This window comes from Podarcis filfolensis (assembly GCF_964270895.1).
Source record: "Podarcis filfolensis genome assembly, chromosome: 5".
NCBI classification, from domain to species: Eukaryota; Metazoa; Chordata; class Lepidosauria; order Squamata; family Lacertidae; genus Podarcis; species Podarcis filfolensis.
The window spans coordinates 3628735-3640616 of NC_139608.1; the positions used below are offsets into that span (position 1 = coordinate 3628735).

The following is an 11882-nucleotide window of genomic DNA, read 5'->3' on the forward strand; positions in this document are numbered from 1 at the left end:
ATGCTTGAGTTGCACGAACAGGCCGATTCTGCTATGAGCTGCTGCCCATGGGGGGGGGGGGGAGAAGGACTACACCTCAGTGATATCTATGGCTTTGCATGCAGAAGATCATAGGGTTCAATCCTTGGTCCATCCAGGTAGGGCTGAGCATAACCCTTGCCTGAAACCCTCAAGAGCCATTGTCAGTCAAGAAAATACTGAACCTAAGCCTAAGATGTATGGAAGTGAGAGCTGGACCATAAAGAAGGCTGATCGCCGAAGAATTGATGCTTTTGAATTATGGTGCTTGAAATATACTCAGAGTCGCAAAGTGATTTCATGCTCTTTATTCAGCTCATAGTGGTGAGGAGGAATGAATGAAAGTCCCCTCAAGGTATCTGCTTTATATACATTATTTACACAATGGGCTGCACATGATTGGCTAATTCCGGAATTCTACTGTAAGCCAATCAGGTTGTGGATTCACTTCTATCTGGAGCATGATTGGGTGGTTCCTGCCAACCAATCATACTGCTGCATTGTTCTAGGACCAATCAGACTGCTGCATTCTGAATCCTATTGTTCTAGGACCAATCAGACTGCTGCCTTTTGGATCCTATTGTTCTAGGACCAATCAGACTGCTGCAGTTTGGACCCTATTCAACTCAGTACATAACAGTGCTGGAGGAGACTCTTGAGAGTCCCATGGACTGCAAGATCAAAACTCTCCATTCTTAAGGAAATCAGCCCTGAGTGCTCACTGGAAGGACAGATCCTGAAGCTGAGGCTCCAATACTTTGGCCACCTCATGAGAAGAGAAGACTCCCTGGAAAAGACCCTGATGTTGGGAAAGATGGAGGGCACAAGGAGAAGGGGACGACAGAGGGCGAGATGGTGGGACAGTGTTCTCGAAGCGACCAACTTGAGTTTGACCAAACTGTGGGAGGCAGTGGAAGACAGGAGGGCCTGGCGTGCTCTGGTCCAGGGGGTCACGAAGAGTCGGACACGACTAAACAACAACAAGCCTAAGAATACCTTCAGTAGGCCCTCCTCCCTCCTTGCAACCAGCTGCTGCTATTTTTCCTATTGCTACTGTGATGGGATGGTGAGCTGCTTGTGCGTAAAATCCTGATCCCTCAGAGTTTGGCTAAGTTCCCAAACCTCTGTCTGTGATGGAGCTCCTTAAGCGTGGCTCCATCAATCGCTCGTAGAATCGGACAGTGGGCGTTTACGGAACTTCTTCCAGCATAAAAGCTCCTTAACGGAAACGCGTCTTCTGGACTCTCGGCGTGACAGTTTCCGCCGAGGAGTGGGTGTCCCTACGGGAGGTCCTGAAACCTCCCCACTGTTCTCGCTTGAAGTGTCTCTGAGCCCTCCCTCCGACTCACTTTCCCTTGGAACTCCACTTCTCCCCCTGCTGGTCCCCTCCTCCGCTGAGTGGTCTCTCTCACCCTCCATGAGCCCTTTCACCTCCTTCGTCTCAGATGACAGTTCCCTGACATCCACCTCCCCTCCAGGGCCCCCTTCACCCCCTTCCCTCCCCTCCTCTGCGGGAGGCGAGGGAGCAAAACCCCTGAAGGAACCTCCCTCATCTTCCGAAGTTTCGAACACTTCCCTCCACCTTTTGCTGTTTCCGGTTTCCAAGTACTCCTCCTCCTCGGAGTCTGTACCTCCTTCCAACTCCGATTCCCTGAATCCCTCCAGTTCCTCCTCATCGTCGGTGGTGCCAAAGTACTCCCTCCGGAACCTCGCTACTGGCTGAGGTTTCCTGGGGAACCTTTGGTGGAACGTTTCGATCAAGATCTCGTCATGGACCTCCTCTGCCTTCACCCAGGTGTTTTCCGACTCCGGTTCCCCTTCCCATGCGACCAAATACTCCACCTGATTACCCTTCCACCTGGAGTCGATGATTTCCGCCACATAGTTGCGGCCTTCCCTTTCTTCTATGGCTGGCCCCCGTGTGGATACCCCTTCACCTTCCCCCCTGTATGGTGACAGCAATGACCTGTGGAATACCGGGTGCAGTTTCATGTGGTTCGGTAACCGGAGTCTGAAAGCCACTGGGTTGACCTGTTGGATGACCTCAAATGGTCCCAATCTTTTGGGTCTCAATTTCTTGCAACCCCCCTTGAACGGCAATCCTTGGGTTGATAGCCAGCCCCGACTCCCCACCCTAATTGTTTCGTCTTCCCTTCTGCTCTTGTCTGCCTGCCTCTTATATTCTTCTTTGGCCCTTTCTAAGTTGTGTTGGAGTTGACGATGGATCGCTTCCATTTCTTCTACAAAAAGTTCCGCGGCCGGAACACTCCATCTCTCTCCTCCTTCCCCTGGAAACGCCCTGGGGTGGCACCCATAATTAGCCAAAAAGGGGCTCATCCCGGTGGACACATTCTCTGCATTATTGTAAGCAAATTCCGCTAGTGCCAACTTTTCGACCCAATCGTTTTCTCTGTCATTGACATAACACCTCAGGTATTGTTGAAGGATACCGTTTGCCCTCTCCGCCTGCCCATTGGTCTCAGGGTGCCTGGCAGTCGAAAAGTTGACCTCTACGTGCAACAAGCTCATAAGCTTCCTCCAGAATCTGGACGTGAACTGTTTCCCTCTGTCGGAAACCACCCTCAAGGGGGCGCCATGCAGCCTAAAAATATGTTCTACAAACAATTTTGCTGTCTCTTCCGCCGTGACTGCATGTGAGCAAGCTACAAAGTGACCCATCTTAGTTAACAGGTCTACTACGACTAGTATGGCGGTTTTCCCCTGGGATTTGGGCAGATCAGTCATAAAATCTATCGACACCGCCTCCCACGGTCGTTCTGGTGTGGGTAACGGTTCTAATAACCCCGCGGGTGCCCGCCTTTCTCCTTTGGCTCTCTGGCATTGGTCACACCTTCTCACATACTCCCGTACATCCTCCCTCACCTTGGGCCACCAAAACTCCCTGGTCACCAACCACATGGTCTTGTGTTGCCCAAAATGCCCCGCTGTGGGATTGTCGTGCAGCTGTTTGAGTACTCTCCCCCTCAATTCCCCTTCAGGTATATATAGCGCCCCTTTGTAATACAATGCCCCGTTTCTTTCTTCAAAACCTCCGGGGTCTTCTCCCTCTCTCCTTAAACCTCTGAGCTTATCCTGGGCGTACTCATCATTTACCGTTCCCTCTACCAGTTCTCTTTGCCCCACCCAGGCCGCACCACACACCCAGTGGTCCTCTGGGATAATATGTCTCTCTTCTGGCGCTCCCTCCCCCTCCAAATATTCAGGTTTGCGAGAGAGAGCGTCCGCTCTGATGTTTTCTGGACCTGGCACATAGCAGATTTCAAAATGGAATTTGGAGAACTCCTGGGCCCATCTCACTTGTCGTTGGTTGAGCACTCGTGCCGTTCTCCAATACTCCAAATTCTTGTGGTCCGTACACACTTGCACCTTATGCTGTGCGCCAATTAGTAAGTGTCTCCATCTCCGGAACGCTTCGTGAATGGCGAGTAGTTCTCGGTCATATACCGTGTAGTTCCTCTCGGATTTGTTCAGCTTACGCGAAAAGAAGGCACACGGTCTCCATTCCGACTTATTGCTCCCTGGCTGAAGCAGCACCGCCCCCACCGCCCGGTCTGAGGCATCAGTTTCCACTCTCATGGGTTTTTGTAAATCCACATGCAGGAGCTGTTCTTCCGAAGCGAATGCCTTTTTCAATTCCTCAAAAGCGTGCTCCGCCTCCGCCGTCCAAACGAATTTCTTCTTGCTGCTTAGACAGTCCGTGATGGGAGCCGTTAAGTGGGCAAAGTTCTTGATGAATTTACGGTAAAAGTTCCCAAACCCTAAGAACCTTTGCACATCTTTTTTCGTTTTCGGTGTCTTCCATTCCAGCACCGCCTGGACCTTGCCTGGATCCATGGCTAATCCCTTGTCTGATAAGCGGTACCCCAGGAATTCCACCTCCTTGGTGTGGAACTGACACTTCTCCAATTTCACCCACAACTGGTTTGCTTGCAGCTGGCTCAGCACTTCCCTGACATCCTTTACATGCTGTTCCTCATTCTCTGAATATATCAGCACGTCATCGAGGAAGGCCACGCAATTCTTGTAGAGCAAAGGTCCCAGTACATGGTTCATGAGCGATTGAAAACAGGCGGAGCCTGCTTGTAATCCAAAGGGCATAACGAGATATTCGAAAGCCCCTAGGGGGGTGAACATCGTTGTCTTCCATTCATCCCCCTTCTTTATTCGTATCAGGTTGTAAGCTCCTCTCAGGTCCAGTTTCGTGAATATCTTTCCCTTCCTCACCCTGGTCAAAATGTCATCAATCCTGGGCATGGGGAAAGTCACTGGTTCTGACACGGCATTTAACCGCCGGTAGTCCACGACCAATCTCGGTTTATCCGTGTTTTTTTTGTCCACAAAAAACACTGGGCTGCCCCCCACCGCTCTGGACTCTCTGATGAAACCTCTCTTCAGGTTTTTGTCAATAAATTCCCTCAACTCCTGCATTTCCCTGTCTGACATGGCGTACAGCTTGCCCACGGGGAGCTGGGCCCCAGGGACCAGGTTAATTTGGCAGTCAAAGTCTCTATGCGGTGGTAGTTTATCTGCTTCCCTTTCGCTGAAGACCTTGCTCAGGTCAGCGTATTGTTTGGGCACCTTCCCTTTGTCCGCCACTTCCGTCCCTGCTAGGGAGGCTTTTGCCCCTTCTGGCACCTTCCCCTCTTTGCAGTGTTCCAGGCAATGTGCTGACCCAAAGGAGACCACTCTCTGATGCCAGCCCACCAGCGGGTCATGCAACGCTAGCCAGCTCATTCCCAAAATGACTGGCGCCCCTCCCAGGGTGGCTACATTGAACGCTATCCTTTCGGTGTGCCTTGCCACCCTCATAACCATTGGGACGGTCTGTAGGCTAACTTCTCCCCCCAACAGCTCCCTCCCATCGATCGTGGTGACCTGCAGGGGGTTGCTTAAAGGGAGTGTCTGTATCTGGTGTTCAGCTGCAAACTCCTTGCTCATAAAATTACAGGAGCTGCCTGAGTCCAACAGCGCCTTGGTCTTCAGTGGGTATCCGTTTGCCAGCTCTAGCCACACCTCTATTACTAGGGCTGGTCTTGGAGGTTCCGGAGTGGGCACTTTTACTGCTCCTTGGCCTGTCTGCAGTGCCCTGACAGTGGCAGACAGGCGTTGGCTTTTACTGGCTCCTGGACTTCCTCCTCCTTCCCCCCAACAGCTCCCGCCATCCCTTGCCATTCCTTTCTTTGCGGGCAGACTCTGGCAAAGTGACCTGGCTGCTGGCAGAGATAACATTTCTTGGCGCTCTTTCCCTCCTTCTTCCTCCCTTCACTGGGATTTGAAACTGCGCGCGCGCGCGCTGTTCCAACCTCCATCGGCTCTCCGGGCGGGAAACTTGGTTCTGGAATCTCTGGAATGCGGAAATCCCTCCAACGCTCTCCTTTCCCCTCCCGCTTCTCCAAGGCTCTTGCCTCCTGGCGCGCTCCAATGGTCAGCGCTGATTTGGTCAGCTGGTCCATAGACTCCGCCCTGGGCGCCCGGGAAAGTTCGTCTTTCACCGCCAAAGAAAGCCCCTCTTCAAAGAGCATTTGAATGGGTTCCGCCGATAGGTCCCACCCCAATTTATGTATCAACATTGTAAACTCAGTCCAGTACTCACGAACCGATCGGCTCCCCTGTTTGCAAGCCATCAATTGTCTGCGCACCAGTCCCTGTTCAATCTCGCTGGAAAACATCAAATCCATGGCGCGAAAAAACTTCCTCGCGTCCTTCAGCATGTCACTATTCCCTGCCATCAGGGGCCTGACCCAGTCTCTCGCCCCTCCTTCGAGATGGCCAATCACAAACGCCACTCGCGATGCCTCATCGGGAAAGTCGTTAAACTGCAGTTCGAGAGCATACTGCATCTCTGTCCTAAAGGCTTGGCAGTTCCTGGGGTCCCCCCCAAACTTCTGCACCATTCCTGGCATCTTTCTTGCTAGTGTAGCGCCTTTTGCCTTTTCTGCATCCTGCGCCCTCCTTTCTTCTAGCCTCACCGTTTGCATTGCTAGCTGGAGTTCCAACACTCTGTACCTTTCTTCCAGACTTGGACTTTCTCCAGCTCCTGCTGCTCCTCCGGCTCCGGCTGGGTTGCTCATGATGCCTCTCTGCACAAGCTGCTTTCAGGGACTGTCCGATTGCTGTGATGGGATGGTGAGCTGCTTGTGTGTAAAATCCTGATCCCTCAGAGTTTGGCTAAGTTCCCAAACCTCTGTCTGTGATGGAGCTCCTTAAGCATGGCTCCATCAATCGCTCGTAGAATCGGACAGTGGGCGTTTACGGAACTTCTTCCAGCATAAAAGCTCCTTAACGGAAACGCGTCTTCTGGACTCTCGGCGTGACAGTTTCCGCCGAGGAGTGGGTGTCCCTACGGGAGGTCCTGAAACCTCCCCACTGTTCTCGCTTGAAGTGTCTCTGAGCCCTCCCTCCGACTCACTTTCCCTTGGAACTCCACTTCTCCCCCTGCTGGTCCCCTCCTCCGCTGAGTGGTCTCTCTCACCCTCCATGAGCCCTTTCACCTCCTTCGTCTCAGATGACAGTTCCCTGACAGCTACCATGCTGTTGTGCACCAGTTGCCATAAACTGCAGGAGGGAGGCCTACTCTTGTACTCAGCTTCCGCTTATGGGTTTCCCACTGGCATTTGGATCCAGAACAGGATGCTAGACTAGATGGGCCGCTGGCAGGCTCTTCTTGTTTTCTCTTCTTCCCCCTCCCTGTCTGCAAGTTGGCAAGCAAATGAGCAGGCTATGGCGACTCTTCCTCAACACCCCTAACTGTTTGCTCACCCACCTTCCCTGGGCTAGAGGGAAGGTGCAAATGAGAATCAGAAGCTGGGCCACTATCAGCTGTGCCCCCTGTCTGCCAGTGTGTGGGTTTCAGCAGCTGCCCATCCATGCACACCTGTGGTGCTGGCCCCTCCTTGGGGGACGAATCTGTGGGCTTTTAAGATGCCAGCGACATTTCTAGCACTGTCCATGTTTTGACTTGGGAAAGGAGAAAAAAGTAATAGCTAACATTCCATCCCACACCGGTTTAAGAAACACTCAGGCTGGGGGAAGGAGTTATGTTGCACATGTTTCTAGAATACTGTAAACCAGTAGTTAATTTTGTGTTTCAGATCATCCCCCCGCCCCCAGCCAATTTCTGCCCGGCTTTGGCCCTTATACTCATAGGTCTGTATTTAAAAAAATAAACAAATTATGTCCAAATGGGTACAGCAGATGTCCAGATGTTTCCATCTAGCTACAGAAAAATGAAAGCTTTCTAGAAAACCAGACAAGCAAAGACATTAAGAATGACGAATAATGTGTCAGACATTGATCTATGGATCCACATTTTTTTATTATCAAAATAGGCTGCTAAGATACGCCTCAGTAGTGTACCCCCACATATGGCTCTGGGGCTGCAGCAGCATAAATAGTAGTCAATGAATTCACCCTTAATGTAGCAATATAGTCTAATAACCTCTTACATGAAATCTACATTGGAAATGTTTTTAGATCTAGGCTCATTTGCTATTTATTTTTGCTTATTTGTGTTGAATTCTCCAATCATGCGGAGAGAAAGGCTTCTCAACCTTCCATATTAGAATCCTGGATTGTAGGGAACTTCCAGATGGGCAGCTCTTAAGAATATATGAAGAACCCCAAAAGTGGCCCATCTAGTCCAGATGCCACAACTTCCCAATGATTGCTCTTCCACTGTATGCTGTAAGAGGAACTGCTGTTGACATTACAGGGGGATAGACCATTTTTGGTGTGTACATCCCATTATGGTTTGTCCACACTAGTGGGTGTGGCATAGTCATGAAGGTGGAAAATTCACCAAAGCATCCATTAATTATTATTTTTTAATCTTTAAAAAAGTTTTAATTTTCACTTCTACAAGTTAAAATGCTACAGCTTAATCAACCCAAACAATTTTTCCTTTTTTTTTTTTTTTTTTGCAGAAACCTGAAGTGCAAAAGTGGCTCAAACAGCAGCAACGGAAAAGCCTAGACATGTTTTCTTGCTAATTGAAAGATCAATCAAATATAATAAACATTGGGACAACATAATGCCATTGAAAAGGTCATAGTGAAGGTATCCCAAAGTGGCAATAGGTTCACCAACTCAGTGCAGCGCCTGTCAAAACCATGTGTCTTGAAAGACAGAAGATTAGCACTAAAGACATTGTGCTACTCTTACATTCTTTCCTTAAGTGAGTTTATGTGGTTTGAGAAAAAAATGGAACAACCACAGAAGAGAACGAGTTGATCATGACGTAGCTGCTATAACACTGTTAAGATAGTGCAATGTTTTTTCCACTCTGCATGTGCAGGGTGCTCTCTGACATATATGTATGCAATGTTTATCACTCAGCAACAGTCTTGCGGTAATTGTTTTCTCAATCCAGGTAGGTGGCAAATTATGGGGTCAGAGTTCTGCAGCTCTTGTGGACTGTGGTATCTGGTTTGGGGAAGAGGGAGAGTTTTCTAGAATTTGTTTTATTTTCTGATTAGCAATCTACATGGATCAATATTTTCCTCTACAAGAGGAAACCCACTTTACAGTATGTAGCAGCCATAGTTCTGTACATAGCTCACCTCTCAACCTAACAACTAAATGGCTATGGAACTCCTCTCCATTCAATTAATACATGAGGTAAGAAGCAGCTAATAAAAATTATTAATAACCTTGATAGGGAGTCTTGCCTCCTGGGAAGTTTCTCAGCTTGTCTACCCTGTTTTTCCACTGGCTAACTTCCATGCAAATCAATGGCCTACAATATTTTGAAAGTGCATCTCCATTTGCAATTGAAAATGATCAACTCTTATTTTCCTGGAAGAGATGGAAAGATTGTAATGATCCAGCTGTTCACGGGAAAGTCACAGGAAAGTTCAAAGGAAAGTCCCACTGGTAACCCCGACAGGTCTAAAGAAGCTGGTACTGTCATCAGATTTAGCATATAAATTAATTTAATAATTTATATGGGTTTTCCCCACCCACTTCCTGTTTGGGGTTTTTTTTTTCCAAGCTCAGGGCCAAGCCACATGTGACATAAAAATTTTTTTTTGCATTTAACATGAAGGTAGGTGATGTTGTTTTTAATTCAAACAGCACCAGCTGTGTGGGGATGAGGTTGATAATTGCTGTAATCACTGCAGGTGGGAAAGGAGAGTGTAACCCTTTCCTCCCCTACTAAGGAAAATCATTTGTGTGAAAATGGGTACGTAGTTGCTTTCTGGGGAAAGATTTAATTTGCAAATACTAGCATCAGGGAAGGACTTCTCCTTAGGACCTCAGCAGGATATTAAATTTAAGGCTCAGTGGTAGAGTTTATGCTTTGCCTGTAGAAGCTCCCAGGCTCAATGCTCAACAACATCAAGTAAGGCTGGAAATGTCCCATTTGAGACTGGAGTGCTGCTGCCAGTCAGTGTGGACAATATTGAGCTAGCTGCATCAATGGCCTTTCTCTGTATAAGGGAGCTTCTTATATTCTCCACCTCAGGGGACAGCAAACTTTTCCAGCAGGGGGCCGGGTCCACTGTCCCTCAGTGGGGGGCCGGATTATATATATTGGGGGGGGAATGAACGAATTGCTATGCCCCACAAATAACCCAGAGATGCATTTTAAATAAAAGCACACATTCTACTCATGTAAAAACACACTGATTCCCAGATTGTCCACAAGCCAGATTTAGAAGGCGACTGGGGCGGATCCGGCCCCCAGCCCTTAGTTTGCCTACCCATGCTCCACCTGCTGCAATTCTGCTAATTATCAGCCCACCCAAAATGCACTCCTGTATTTGCATTTTTAAAGAACCTTTATGGTGAATGCAGATACTGCGCTTCACTTCTAGTTTGGCTTTCAGCCCCAGTGTTAAACAACAACTACATTTCGGATACACCAAATGTGAATTAAGACAGAACTTGTGTGAGCCAACTTTCTTCCTTCGCGTCTCTCCTCAAAACCTAACTTTCATGAAGAAGATACAGTATTAGAACCTCTTTCTCCCTGAACCCCACCTGTTGCCAAGCATAAGTAAATAAATATAATGTGCTGTATATGCATTCCCCTGTTTTCCCTCTGATTCCATCTCTTTCCCTTGTGTTGAATTTTAAAATTGTAAGCTCCTCGGGGCAATGGCCAGTTCTCTTACACTTCGTAAAGTGCCAAACGCCCATGCAGTTACGATGTTATATAACTAGCTAGCTAACTCATAACAGCTGCAAGCAAACATATCCAAGATTTGGAAGACGGCAACCTTTTTGTGGCAAAGATTGGAGAGTCAGAATCTGTGGACATGCAAAGACCTGCTTTATTCAGTCTAGTGCTTGTTCCAAGTAGTTGCTTGCAAGGAGGAATATGCACCTCACCTGGACTACACTAGGAGAGAGAGAAATGGCTGGGAAAGAATTAAGTACCTATGCTTTCTGGCAATCTTTTGAGACTCAATATATATAAGTAGTCTTAAAATAGTCAGGGACATACATATATATAAATAAGTATATATATATATTAATAAGTATATACTTATATATATATATATATAAGTATATATTAATAAGTATATATATATATATATATATATATATATATATATAATAAGACTACTTATATATATATTAATAAGTATATATATATGTATATATTATAATATATATATATTAATAAGTATTAATAAGTATATATATTAATAAGTATATATTAAGGCGTATATATCCCTGAGTGCCATTTTACACGTTCAAATTAATAGGAACCACTTGCTTCCCCAAGACAGAGAAGTCACTCCTCAAAGATATAAAAGGGAAGCTTTCGGACTTTATAGCTAATAATAAGGGTGATCACTTGATGGATAACACGAGGCTGTGGAGTTGGGGTTGTGGTTTTTTTTGCCTTTGAAGGACTTGACAACCACCTTTCTCCATAACTTCTTCATCTGTGTTCTTTGCCCTTTGGTTACTGGCAAGTAATAAAAGCTGCTGGCTTCCAAATGCCCTTATATAATGTATGTGGTTGCAGAAACAAGGAGAAACAAGTCTTGCGACACCTTAAAGTCTTAACAAATTTATTTTGTCACAGCAACATATTTTCTGCGCTCTGCAGGGGGAGGGCGGGATATAAATAATTTTAATAATAATATTTATGTTTAGGCGAGCCTACCCAGAATATGTAGAAAGCTGGTGGGTGTTTAACCTTATCTTTGAATGTTTCAAATAGCTGATTTTATTGATGATTTTATTATCTTTCGTAAGCAGCTCTGACATGTTTTCCCCACCCCTGACCATCAAGCAGTATATAAAATTTTATGTAATAAATATTCGGGCCACTTTGTCAGGTGCAGCAAAGGGAAAGAGGAATGGCGCGCCTTGTGCTCTGGTTTCAGGGGAAAGGCTTAGAAAATGACCGTTAAGTGGCGAGAGGATCGGAGCACCTTCACTGCGCTGCGTAAAACCTGTGCCAAGTGCGGAGGAAAGGCATGGCCACTTAGGTCCCTCAAACTTCTGTGACAAACCTAGACAGCATCTTAAAAAGCAGAGACATCACCTTTCCAACAAAGGTGGTACCTCAGGTTAAGTACTTAATTCGTTCCGGAGGTCCGTACTTAACCTGAAACAGTTCTTAACCTGAAGCAACACTTTAGCTAATGGGGTCTCCTCCTGCTGCCGCCGCACCACCATTTCTGTTCTCATCCTGAAGCAAAGTTCTTAACCCGAGGTACTATTTCTGGGTTAGCGGAGTCTGTAACCTGAAGTGTCTGTAACCCGAGGTACCACTGTAGTTAAAGCTATGGTTTTCCCAGTAGTGATGTATGGAAGTGAGAGCTGGACCATCAAGAAGGCTGATAAGAATGGATGCTGTTGAATTATGGTGCTGGAGGAGACAC

At 47.2% G+C, this 11882-nt stretch overlaps 1 long non-coding RNA gene across 1 annotated transcript in view; it reads right to left on the reverse strand.

Annotated features, from left to right (window-relative positions):
* Positions 1-10899: 10899 nt before the first annotated feature.
* The window catches only part of LOC310762305, a 64211-nt gene continuing 63228 nt past the window's right edge, over positions 10900-11882 (reverse strand). The window contains exon 2 of the long non-coding RNA XR_014547945.1: positions 10900-11542. This is a non-coding gene — a long non-coding RNA (uncharacterized lncRNA). The remainder of the gene's footprint in view (positions 11543-11882) is intronic.